The sequence below is a fragment of the Coffea arabica genome, chromosome 11c (assembly GCF_036785885.1).
Source record: "Coffea arabica cultivar ET-39 chromosome 11c, Coffea Arabica ET-39 HiFi, whole genome shotgun sequence".
NCBI classification, from domain to species: domain Eukaryota; kingdom Viridiplantae; phylum Streptophyta; class Magnoliopsida; order Gentianales; family Rubiaceae; genus Coffea; species Coffea arabica.
This window is the reverse complement of record NC_092330.1, coordinates 33,504,587-33,519,132: the sequence shown is the minus strand read 5'-3', so window position 1 is coordinate 33,519,132 and position 14,546 is coordinate 33,504,587. Positions and strand designations below refer to the sequence as shown.

The following is a 14,546-nucleotide window of genomic DNA, read 5'->3' as shown; positions in this document are numbered from 1 at the left end:
AAATGGCTCTATTCGATTTTACCCATTTTTTGTTGGGTAAAATCGTTGGTTCTAACGATCAATTCTTCATTTCCCGTCAATTGTCCTTAATTGGCCAAAATTACGAAACTTTGAGGATGCTATATGTTTGGGTGAAACTTTGAGGATGAAAAGTGCATTTTTTCCTATAAAATATTTAATCAAATGTTATTTCTTGTCTTAATTTTTGTTATGACTATATTACATATTTATTAAATAGACACACCTTTATAATTAAAGTTAATATTTGATATTTTAGGATGCCATATATTTAAATAGATGAAAATTATTTTGAATATAACATATTAAAATAATTTTATTTGTCAATCATTTTGGCCCCCCCTCCAAGGAAAAAATCTTGATTTCATCACTGCTTAGAAAGAAATTGGGGTCTATTGCTAATAAAAGATTGTGAAAATTTACCTTTATATCCTAATTATTTGAAAAAATCTAATGAACAAATTTTGCAAAAAAAAAAACCTTGTTTCTTACCAACAAATTAAGTAACTAATAAAATCACCTGTAAAGTTGTTTTAACATATTTAATTTATGTTAAATACAAATTTTACCAGTTTCTCTTTCGTAAAAATATAAGTATAACACCTTTTCAATTTTAGTTACAAACATTTATTTATTTTACATAAATGTAGTGATTCAGAATAAAATACCCATAAACAACTAGTATTTTGTTAATGTAATGTAAAAAATCCATAAAGAGCTGGTATGTTATGGGCGCAATCTTTTTTACTTTCACATATTTAAATTTTGTTAAATATAAAATCTACCAGTTTCCCTTTCGTAAAAATATAAGTATAATACTTTTTCAATTTTAGTTACAAACATTTATGTATTTTACATAAATATAATGATTCAGAGTAAAATACCCATAAATAGTTAGTATTTTGTTGATGTAATGCAAAAAACTCATAAAGAGCTGGTATGTTATGGGCAAAAACGTTTTTACTTTCACATATTTAAAAATTGTTAAATACAAAATTTACTAGTTTCCTTTTTGTAAAAATATTAGTGTAACACTTTTTCAATTTTAGTTACAAACATTTATGTATTTTACATAAATGTAATGATTCAGAGTAAAATGTCCATAAATAGCTAGTATTTTGTTGATATAATGCAAAAAAAATTATAAAGAGCAAGTATGCTATGGGCAATTTGTTTTTTACTTTCAAAATCAGTTTATGCTAAATACAGGACAATCAGTTTACCTTTCACAAAAATATTAGTGTAAAAGTTTTTCAATTTTAGTTATAAACATTTATTTATTTTACATAATTATAATTATTCAGAGTAAAATGCCCATAAATAGATAGTATTTTGTTGATGTAATACCCATAATCGGGAGAATCAATTGGAATCCACTATTCCTCAGTCTTGGACGCTTTATGTAAAGTAGAGATATTTGTATTCAATTAAATATGAAACATGCAACAATCTGTCTTCCCATGAACCCAGTTTCCACAAATGTTAATATTTTACTAATATAACAATTAAAATCAATTTCAATAATTCAAATTTAGTAGGTTAGATAAAAGTTGTTAGAAAAGTGAGAAACTAAAAGAAAAATAACTCAAATTTATTAAAAGTCCAAAAAGAATTTAGTACTTCAGCTCTAGAAATCCTCCAAATGACTATATATTAGAACAGCGATAATCAAAATAGATTACATAATTAAAAAACTTAATATTTCAAATATTTATTTCTTAAGTTTCACTTTTTAAAGGCTCTCAACTCGTTATTCAATAATGTCCATATGTTGCTTCAAAACCAAGCATGGCTGTGTTTAGTACTGCTTACGCTTCCTCTTCGGTGTTTTATTTCTAGACCCATTATATATATGTTAATTCCGTGACACCCCAATACATTTTCAGCTTCTGCCATACACAACATTTTCAAACCGGCCCGTGCCTGTTATAGGTCACCACTTACTTTTGTAAACATATTCCTTTCATCATCCGTACATGTCAGTTTCTTTGACATATTCTTTACCTTTCCACGTGCCTACTTCTTTGCCATATATTTTACCTTTCCATACCTGTCTTTGAATTAGATGAATACACTACAGAATTTACCATTGAAAATGGAAGGCAGGATAATTTATAATCGCTTATCAATGTACTGGAACGCAGGTCCGGAGACCGGAGACAAGTCAACTCTGGTGTAAAACAGTGGCGGATATACGCTAGGGGCACTACGGGCACGGCTCCACTGCCTTCCTTAAATTTTTATGATATCTATAAAAATTTAATGTAATTTCAACTGTGTCCCTTGAAATTTTGTGTATCTATTGGTTTATAGGCTTCCACTGTCTCTCTTAAATTTCTATAATACCTATAAAAATTTGATATAATTTTAAGTGTGCCTCCTGAAGTTTTGTGTATCTATTAGTTTATATACTTTTAAAGTTGCCTTTGATTTTACCTGTGTTACAGTTACCGTAGAAAGGGTTTTTTCAATGATGAATATAGTGAAGAATTGGTTACAAAATAGAATGGAAGACACTTGGATGAATAATTGTTTAGTTACTTATATTGAGAAAAATATATTTCGTGAAATTCAAAATAAAAAGGTTGTAAACCATTATCAAAATATGAAAACTCGTAATGAGCAATTGTAAATGGTTTAGTTTGTTTTTTAAATAAAATTATTATTACATTAATAATTTTGAGTTTGTCTTTTGATATTTTTCATGAAATATATGCATCATTTGTACTTGTTGATGAATATTTTTTTTCTTAAAAAACTAAAAAAAGTGTAGGTAAAAAATTTTATAGTTGCTTCTGCCCTCACTGAAAATTTTTTTTTTGGGCTCTGCCACTGGTGTAAAACATCAAGTATGCGATCAAGCCTATTTAAACTCATTATATTAGTGGTTTCTTACATTCTTCTAAGCAACTCGTTATATTATCAAAGTCCATAATTGAGTTATTATTTTGAGTGCATCTATTGTTGTTGTTTTTCATGTTTTTGATAAGAAATTTCTACTTCGGTCCGTCAATCTGGCGGGCAGAAAATGAAATGAAGTGCAAAGTTGTCAAAATTGGAGTGCAGATTACGGGGACCAAGAATCAAAAGAATGTTGGTAGCAAAGTAGTGTATCGTACTCCCTATTTTGGAAGAAACTATTTGGAGTGCAGATGACTCGAAAGTCTGTATACTTTTTGGTCTTTCAGAGTGAAGAACGCGTAAACATCTACCAACCCAACTTTAGAAGGAAATGCTTGACTAATGGCTATATTTATAGTAGTACTGCTTTTTTCCATCACAGTACTTATTCAAAGGAATTGAGGCATGTAGGATTGTATTGTCTCCTTGTTTTAGTGTACTATTACATTATATTGTTATACTGAATATATAATATATATATATATATATATATAATATTTAACCATTTATATTAAGTTTTTCAAGAATATAACAATGTAATGTTATTATATATATAAAGTATTTAACCATTTATACTTCTATACTTTGACAAATGTTCAATTTAACTCCCTCTTGTTTGGAAACCTACACTATAACTCCCTATGGTTTCGACTAAATTGAAAATTGGACAGAAAGCATCAAATCTAATGGTTGTGTGTGAAATGTCAATATTGCCCATACTATGTGTGAGATGCTTTCCATTTAATTTTCAATTTAGTCGAAACCGTAGGGAGTCATAGTGTAATTTTTTAAACTAGATAGAATTAAATTGAACATTCAACAAATCATAGGGAGTTCATTTATATAGAGACAATATTGACATTTCATGTATAATCATTAGATTGGATGCTTTCCATCCAATTTTTAATTTAGTTGAAACTATAAGGACTTATAATATAGATTTTTAAATAAGAAGGAGTTAAATTGAACATTTAACAAACTATATTGAATTTTTTGGTATTTTATCCTTTTTTTCGGTCAATCAACAACATCTATATTTACTTTACTCCGACTTCCACTCCAGTCAATTTTAAGGGGAGGTAGCCCAATTGAACTATGGGAATCAATCGAAATTGAGTCATCATTGGATCAAATGGAAATACTGCACACTTATATAGATTTGGAGAAGCATAAGGGAAAATGAAATTTCCCTTATGACAGAAAAAGGAAAAAAAGAAGGCAGGCCATGAGTTTCGTTCAATAACTGCGATCAAATAACGGTTTTATTCGATTAGATGGCCGCGGTTTTTTTCGAGAAGGACGTTACCTTTTTAGGGGGTAGTCAGTTGGCGGCATTTGCTGGTAGCAACTTAGCCTGGGCCCCACTTCCCCATCTGCCTTGACTCTTGACTCTTGACTCTTGAGGCCTATCAACCAGGCGTGTATTGCATTTCTAGGGACCCCACAACACATGGCACTTTTGCTTTCCGCAAGTTGGCACAATTTCCATCGCTTCTTTTGCTTTTCACTGCATGGGAATTTGTCCGTGCAGTTTCCATCATATATGCTTTTTACTTTAGCGGCGTACACATTGATTTAAAACTTTGCTTTCAAACATGGGAATTTTTTAAGGCTGATTTTCTGTATACACTGACAGTGTATATACTATTATAATTTGATTCATGATATGTGTGTAGAATTTAAATTTTAAATTTAAATTTTACATAATTATCATTTATCAAATATTGATAATATATACACTGTCGGTGTAGGAAAGATTAATCCATTTTTTAAACCACACTAGCAAGGACTTTCAATTTTGATAGAGTGGGAGATAAAGAATTCAAATCTTATTTTTTATTAAGCTGTCATTATATGTGGTTTAATATTTTGAGTGGCCTCCTTCATTTTTTTTACTGACAAAAAAAATCAAAATTTGTAATTATAATGAGTAAAATTAGAAGGTTCTATTTTTGAATTGGAGACGCTCATTTTCTTTTGGGAAATTTTGTGGGTTGAATGAATTATGGGTCCAGTTTCAGTACAATTGAAGAAAATGTGGTCAAGCAGCAGTAGAAAAATGTGGAGTGTAGAGCTTGGGCAGATGTTTTGGCTAGTGAAATTGGTGCGGAACGAGGTGATTATTTGCTAACTGCACTTGTATTTTCTTGGTGGCTACTTCCCGGTATGTGTCTGATTTTGCTTTATTAAAGTTTTTCTATTAGGGATTCTTATATTATATTTTATTGACTAAAATTTTATTATTGAGATGTGATGCCTTTTTTATCCCTTGAATTTTTCATCGCAGGTGCATGATGGGAAAAAGTTATGCACAAAAGTTTATTTTGAACGCAAGAGACTAAATTGTATCGTCGTGAAAATAGGAGATTAATAAAGACATGTGAAAAATTATCTGCACAAAATTTTTTTTTTCAATTGGAATATTAATATTAGCAAAATGACTGAGAATAATAAATTACTTTCTGGTGGACTAACAAATGCTTACAAGAGATATTGGAGACAGAGAACTAACATCTCTTGTGACAAAATATGATATTGTCAGTTTCTTAGGAGTCAAAATCATGGATGTAACAAATGCTATAACAAATGGTCATGAGGGAATGGATTTGTTCATCTGCGTTAGATCTAGTTCATCATTGAGAAGGATGGAAAGAGATATGGGGAAAGGAGGTAGGAGGAGGAGGGAAGAGGAAATGGATAAGAGGCGGGAGGGGGGAAGAGGAGGTGGAGGAGGAGGAGGACGACGAGATCCAGGAGGAGAAGGCAGGAGAGAAGGGAAGGCATGGAGAAGGAGGAGAGGAGTGATGGGCAAGGAAAATGAGGAAAGGGTGACAGGGGTGAGAGGTGACGGAAGGTGGAGGGAGAAGGAATTTTTGAAAAATTTTAAAATATTTCGAAAATATTTAAAATTTTAAAAAATCCAAAAATATTACACTCTAGTAAAAATTTTCAAATAAAAAAAAAAACACTTAATCCATACCAACCCTATATTATCAATGACCTTATATTCAGTTACTAGTTTGGGTGCATACATTGTTGTGCTATTTTTCGTTTTTCTAATAAGAAATTGCTAATTTCTGTCAATATGGCCGACAGAAATTCAATGAAGTAAAAGTCGTCAAAATTGGAGGGCAGCTTATGTAGCATAGCATCCGGATGGTAGTGTGTACTTCCACTTTACTTTGGAAGAAATTATGACTCAAAATGTCCAGAGCTTGCAGCAGGCCCCCTTCAGAGTCAAGAACTCGCAAACATTGAAATGAATACTGCTTTTATCCATCAACGTATTCTTTCCATCTCTACCTTGGAAAGGATAGGCTGACTGATTATGATGAAGTTAAGCATGAAGCTTTGCATTTTTTCTAGATGCTATTTTATCATTTTATGCCCAGTTTCTGTAAAGGACATTTGAGGACATTTTTCTCTATTCTTTGTCAGAAATTGGGATTTTGTTAGCCTGAAGGTTTTGTAGGCTATGCACAGTTTCTGTAAAGGACATTGGGAATTTCTCTACATGTTTTGAGTATAAATATGATGTACCATTTTAACTTCAATTAATAAGGTCTTAAATCTTGTAACTATGAAGGATATTTTAGACCTATTACTTGTAGCAATATATTACTTAAGTGTTGATCCCCTATTTTTCTTTTTTATTTGTCCCAAAATTAATATCACTTACTAAAAGAGGTGATAAAAACCTTCGCCCATTTTCATTAATGCCCTTAGATCTAACAACCTGATTCTTATTTTTTACTGGCTCAAAAACCACATTAGAAGCAGTTGCAGGATTCATGCATTACACTTTCTTCGGATCCCTTTACGGTAGGAACGCGTTGACCGTTCCTACCCTAGGCTGTGTGTGCGTGTCAACAATAAAAATGGGCACGCCTTATTCTCTCCAATACGTCACCGTTTGTGGTGGAAAAGGTTTTGGAGTACCAACCAATGACCCCGCGCCTGGCAAATGGAGAAGATTTATAACTTATTTGCGTTGGACAATATTAAAATGTTGTTTGGGGTATTTTAAAAGCAATATAGTTTGGAGAAGATTGAAAACATATATTAAACCCATCACTCGTTAATAAATACTCTAAACATTATTTCAGTAACTTATATTGTTTGGAGAAGATTTATTTCAGTAAACATTGTTCATTTTACATGTACTCTAATTAATAGTGCTAAGTCAACATATGAGTGAAGTGTTTCACGGCTAAAAAAAATTCAAAAGCAAACTAATACTTGATGAACTGAATTTCCGTTCAAAGTATTAAATGCTAACATCAGTAATTTTGGAAAGCACTTACAACGCCATGATTACATGCATGCTGCTTTGGACTACATCCATTTTCAAAGGAGAGAGCATAACAATTAATAGAAATTTATAGGAACGAATGGTCGTTTATATTGCTCAAATTTAATTGAATTGCAACAAATAATGACTGATTTTACATAGTTGTACTGCTCGTGTTCCATTATTATAATTTACATTTTATACAAGTGAAAGTTTCATTCAATATGATAGTTAATTGATTGAAAGTTGTCTTTGAATGATCAAAACATACATATAGTAACCCTTTATAAAACATTTCCAAAAAAATTTAACCACTATCCATAAAAAAAGACACACCAAAACAGTCAAAATACCCGCACATCAAGACCTTTTTCTTCATGAACCACACGACACATCCTTTCAAAATCTCAACTAGTATAAGTACTTTTTGACAAGTCACTGTAACCCCAAATGAACCTTAAGAAAGACTCAAGTCAACAAACATAAACAAAGCAACACTATGTACTTGTATATAATAATAATGAGAAAAATTAGGAAAAAAATATAAATACTAATGAAAGTAGCTACTTAATACCGATTTGAATTATTACTGTAAACAAAACCTTATCATTAGCATTGAATTTCAATTATGAAATATCTAAAACAGTACATGAAAAGAATAGAAATTGGGTTTCTCTAACAAGTGTTCATTGGGCACTCGTTAATATACCCAATATTCACCTAATCTATGATACACACACACACACACATATTATTAATTATTACTTTCCCTTATGTTTATATACTTTCCTTATTTAATCTTACTTGTCATCCTTGGTATTTATTTACTTTTCCTTATTAATCATACATTTCTAAAAATATGACACCTGAAATATATTCTAACGGGGCCTTGTGTAGTTGTATTTTTTACTTTATTCTAGTACGTCCTTGTTTTCAAAACAGATCACAGCAAAATCCAAAGGAAGATTTTAAATGTCTATATTAACTTTTTTTAGCATTATTGATAGACACTATTCCTAGGAGTGGGCAGGGATCGAGTACCCACTTTGTGCATCATTTGACTCTTACCTGCTCCGCATATCAGTGGTAGGATCAGATTAACGGGTACCCGTTCTGCCCCACTTATTATTTAATTTTTAAAAATAATTTATACTAATTTAATAGTTTATTTTGCATATTCATATAAGATTTATTAAAGATTTTTTCTCAAAAAAATCTCCTAGCAGGAAACAAATATGTGAAGAGAACACAAGAAAAAGGGAAAAAAATTCAAAGAATTCAAAATCAATAAAAATTTAAAATAAGTAGCATATTTTTTTAAATATAAAATTCATATTAATTAAACTCTTTTCTAAAAAATAAAAGATCATGACCTCTACAAATGAAACTTATAAACAAACTATACTTTTTCGTATTTGTAATGCAATTTGTTGAATGAAATTACTCAATTAGCTCTAAAAATATTATTTTATAGTATATCTATAAAAATAAAAAATATATATGCGAGCGCGTTGGGTATCTGTTAGTTTTTAATTATGTGAACCTAACTCGCTCCATATCTAAACTGTTACTCAATTCTTTTTTAATCCGATCAAATTATATGAATTGAATATCCTAATTTTTGGATCGAATCAAATCAGATATGACAGATTTTTAAATTAGTGAGTATTTTTGCCCGTCATTTGTTTATTTCTTTTCTGAAATTGATATTATTTTTTTTGATATTTCCTAAGTTATTTTTTATTTTGTTCTTGCCAAATTAATAGTATGTTTTTGGGCAGTGCCCTAACAAAAAATTAAAGTGTTGTCTTTTCATACATAAATTTGTTCTTTTGATTTTTTAACGTTAGACAATATAATTATTGTATGTTTATCAATTGGACATTTTAATTTAATGTCTAAACAGTAGTTACATATTTAAGTTAGAATTACCAAAGTTAATAATACATATTTATGTTGGAATTACCTAAAAGAATCACTGGAGTAGATGCTAGTTCTTTTTTGAATTTGATAGTATGTTTTATCTTTTATATTTGATAAGTTGTTTTCATTTTGTTATTACCAATTTGAAGGATTTCAAATATTATTTCCTTATTAGCAATAATCATTTATAAGTGTGGTATTGTGTTAGTATGTTAAGTTTAGTCAATATTTTTAGAAATGTTACTCATTCATAAATGCCTATATGATAAGTATGTAATTTCAAATTGTGCTAGTATTTTGAATGTTGTTAATATTTCGAAAATGTAACTAACTTATAACTGCATACATGGTAAGTATGTATGCAAAAATTGAAAGTTATTTATTTAATTAAAAATAATTTAAAAAAATATAAGGAAAAATGATGGAAAGTTGGGAGCCTCTAAAGAGGTCTATACTAAAATTGTAAATAATTTGTGTTATTAGTTCATTATTATACAACCCTGGGAATTGTAATTAAATTTTGTATTATCAATCTAAAATTTTGCAAATGTTATTTGGATAAGTTTTACATAAATTTGAAATTGCAAGTAAGGGTCAACTAGACATAGGGAGGAATTGAAAATCATGAAAATTTAATTTGCATACTGATAACAAACAAAAGAATTCGAAATGGTTTGATTGTACCAAATTGTGGAGCCAATATGTGTGAATTAAAATAAATGTAAAATTCTAGGAAAAAGGGATTGGGATTTTGAAAATTTGTGAAGGTTTTTGATAAAAAAACCCTCCACCTATTACATATATATATAACTAAGACAATAAGTAAAATTCTCAATTTGTACAATAGGATTGAGTGAAAGATGTATCGTTTTTACATTTTTACGACACTCATGCATTGATTTTTATCAGTTTGCCAAACCATTCATTTAAATTTATAATATCGTATACACAAAAAAATTTTACAAATGACAATACATGCTATTTGTCATCTGAAGTTAAGGAAAACATTAAAGTAAAGAATTTAACTTGGAGAGAATTATTGATAAGTTAGTTAAACCAAACCTTTTCTGCCTAAAAGAAATGTTAAAATAAAGATAGGTGTTTTGATAATGTAATTTAACAAAAATATTTCCTACCTAAAATATAAGGATTTAAACATGTAAATTAAACAAACTATAATCATTAGATGACATTAATTGAAATTAATTAATAACTAAAATAATTCAAAATCCATGAGAAATGACACATGTTAAAATATATATGTGCTATTTGTCATTTGCAACTAAGGGAAACGTTAAAAGTAGTAAATATAGTAAATTTTACTTAAAAAAGGTTATTGATAAGTTAGTTCAACTAGGATTTTTATGTCTAAAGGAAGTGTTAAAATAAAATATTTACTTAGAGAGGCTTTTCGATAAGTTAGTTTAACAAAATATTTTTCTAACTAAAATATAGTGATTTAAACATTTGAACTAAACAAACTAATAACTATTAAATTACATTATTTGAATTGATTAAGGAGTCAAATAATTCAAGAATATATGTCCTATTATTAGAAATCTTTTAGAAAACATGGACTAATAAATTTCTAGTATAATAGATTTCCACGTATTTGTCCCATTGCAATCTACACACAACTTTCAACTTTGCATTCTTCTTATGCTTTGGTCCAAGCCGTTTCCTCCTACCCATCCATTCATTGATTCAGGCGCATAACCTCAACTACCACTATTCTCCGCAGGCGGCCATATCTAATGTCTCTCACTAATATTACTACTACTTGTACTTTGAGAGTGTTAAGTAACAAGAGAAAGACACCCAATTTTCTCTACATTTCTATCTCATAACTTGGCAAGAAAAATCGGTGTTAGTGGAGTTATACTCTCTTCGTTGTGTAGAATGGTGAGAGTGATAGTAAATGTGACTAGATTGTTGTATCTTAGAGGTGACAAACAGGAGATCCTCCTGTATCAGAGTTGATTCTTCCGTAGATACTTGAATTACCTTAAAGAGAACGAGATATTCGTGAGTCAACCCTTTACACTTATGCATCCTTATATTGTTATACTTAAGATTATTTATTATTGTTGATTTTTCTATTTAACATTTATATTTTTTCTCTAGCAGAATAATAATTTTAAAGTGATTTAGATCAAAATGGAGTTCAACTTGCAAGTTCTTATGATCAACTCAATGACTAGAGTAGCCTACCAATGGATGAAGAAAAAAGTTCTAAGAAGATCTCAGCAAGTAAGATAAATAAGCAGGAAAGAAAGTTCACGAGGAAAAGTTAGAAAAGGGAAGTTGTTGAATTCCATTGCTTGAATTATTTATTATATAATCTTTCTAATGAAGTTCATAACTTTTATGAAATTTCTTATTCAATTGTCAAAATATTTGGAAGGATGTGTAGGAAAAAATATGGCATCAAAAAAGCAGATCAAGGGAGTTCAAATTGTTGAACAATTGCAATTCATTGCTGCACTAGACAAGTTGCCACGATACATTCTGGAAGAAATTTCAAAGGTGCCTTCTTAACAAAAAAAAAAAAAGAGTTCTTATTTCTTCCAATGAGAAAACTGGTAACAATAATGATTGTACTAAGGTAAATCTAGTTACTTGCAATGACAATTTGTCTATTGGCTAGAATGGTAAGCATATATAATACACAACTGAAAAAAAAACATAGAGAAGAATTAATATATTAATTAATGTAATCAACTTGTGATTGACTCGCGCCAATTTTTGAAATATGGCTTGACTAGCTAGCTAACTTGCAACCACTAATTTGGATAAATTTGATATGCTTATACAAAGTAGTAAATCTCTTTCAATTCATAGATTATGTGCATGCCATTGAAGGTTTTGCACGCTACTTGAGGCTTGTATGATAATGTGTTATCTTTAATAAAAGATATACATGCTTGTACGTGCATCATATACCCATTATCTGTGTTTGTGACTGTCTTGTTTATACCAGTATATGGATATTACTCCGTATTTCGATTGATTAGTGTTTATGGCCATGATGTGTGTCCAAGAGCTGTTACATCTCATATAGCTCGTAAACCATAACGAGTGAAATGAATTTCATGCTGTTATTGCTAATTTAATATGGCATATCAAATTCAGAATGAGAGAGGAATGGAAAGTGCTTGGAGTCACCACTGAAATTTGTGATTGAGAATTTTGAGTCTATAATAAACGTCATATAAGTGCCCATTTTTCACAGGTTGTAAATTTTGCATGCTTATGAAATGCACTATCATATAGATGCTGCTCAATGGGATTTAATTTACGATATTCTGATTTGGTATTACTTGAAACAACTTTGGTGAGATCCTTATACCTCCAACTATATAATTTATAGTTATAATAATTGGACTTTTGTACCATCTATATTGAAGTAAATAAATGTACGCTACAAGAGATTTGCACTATGTGTTTAGTTGCATACAGTTAAAGTACTACAAATAGTGGAGGTATTTTCTTTGCTAAAAATGAATGCAAAGAATTAGAGTCATTACTTGAAGGTACACAATCAAATGATATGAATTTTTATTGTGCACAAAAAAAAGTGAATTTTCATGTGATACCATGTTGTTTTTTCAACTTGTGAATATGAATTTTAAAGTTGCAATTATTTATGACATTAAATGAAATTGAGTATCATGTTTTCGATTTTTTTAATCCTTTCTTTGAGTCTTCTTTGAGTTTGTTCAAATGGATACACACTCAAAAGTGTAAACATAATGTGAATGCATTTGAGTTATTTATGTGATATTCTTGGAAAAAAGAAAATCCATGGAGATTTGTGAGAATGGTTCCTAGTAGGTAAATAGACTACGGGCCATTTACATGAAACAAAGAATTATTGGGCAAGAAAATAGTAGTTCCTAATAGTAAACTAATGGTCATCCATGTTGATGATTTCTGGTGAGATTGTTGGCTACTAGGATTGAAAAAAATTGAAAAAATTGGAGTCTTCACTTGAAGTGAATATAATTTCTTGTATGGCAATTATGTGAGAAATATTCTCATGAAATATTCGTATAAAATCATTGTGTTATTGTGATATCCGGTGAAATAATTTGACTCAAATGCCAATGAGATCATATCTTTGTGACAGGTGTCGCGTTTGTGCAATAATAAATTCCTACTTTAAAAGATTTAAACAAGTACAATAGCAAGTAGGGTTGTCTCCGCAGATATTGGGAGGAAACTTGTTTCTTTTCAAACAGAGTCAATTAAGGGGGGGTTTGGAAGATTTAAAATTAGAATAAAGCACTTAATGAAAATAAAACTAATTAAACAAGAGTAAATTAAATTAAACCAAGGATTAACAAGCTCTAGGCAAGGAATTAACTTCGGAAGTTATTCATACAACTGATCATCGATGTAAGAATTATCTCAATTATTCACTAATAAACAGGTTATAGTTGTCATACATGTGATAAACAACCAACTTTTTCTTAATGTCTCAATAGTTAATGTACGCCTGTTAACTACTTCTCTAACTAAAAAACAACCCTAACTACACCTGTAGAATTTAATTTCTTGCTTGCTTTAAAAACTGGAAAAATCATGTTTTAATCAATAAACACACTACCAAAATTTATTTAAATTATATCGTACATCACCCTAATGTGGCCCCAATCACGTTAGTCATCACTTATTTGGGACAATTAAACAATTACGGATTCAACTATCCTAATTGACAATAGATTATCAAGTTGAATTAAATATCGGGTCCTGATATTCAAATAACAAAATAATCATAAGAAATTAAGCCAAAAGATATAGAATACTAACGAATAATAGAAATTGATAAAAACAATTAGATCTCACAGATGTGGACGAACCAAATCCGTGTTACTCAGCTAGAAAAAGGATTTAGCCACGCATCATCGAGGGAAATCTGCAAGACTCCATTGATAATAGTTGCATATGGTCTTTTCCCTAAAACTAACGAAAGATAAGAGGAATAACGAAACAAGTGACGGATGTGTCTGATACTTCAAAGAGGCCTCCCGAAATTATTGCTAGCCAACTCCTAATCAAATTGGAATCCGGCTTTCCTAATTTCTCTTGTTTCCTACTTAATATCAAATACTAATAATAAGATATATTCCCCAAAATAGAAAAAGTAAACTACTAAAGATAATATTCCAAGTTTCCTAATTCAATACTAAGACTAATAATGAAAATTAAAGTCTTAAAAATCTTCCTTCAATAATTGTCTTGAATTCGACTTGAACTTGGAAACCGGCCCCGAACGCATCACCATCAAAGTAACTCTTAGAATGCTTTATTCACGTCTCACATAATTCCATACAATTAGCACAATTAATCAAATATAAGTAAAATCTAGTAATTAAAATAATATTTCGCTAAAATCAAGGGGAAATAATTA

The 14,546-nt window shown here is 29.8% G+C and overlaps 1 protein-coding gene across 1 annotated transcript in view; it reads right to left on the bottom strand.

The window, feature by feature from the left end:
* LOC140017018 (receptor like protein 21-like) overlaps nt 1-14,546 on the bottom strand; it is a 132,653-nt gene that overhangs the window by 98,573 nt on the left and 19,534 nt on the right. The window lies entirely within an intron of this gene.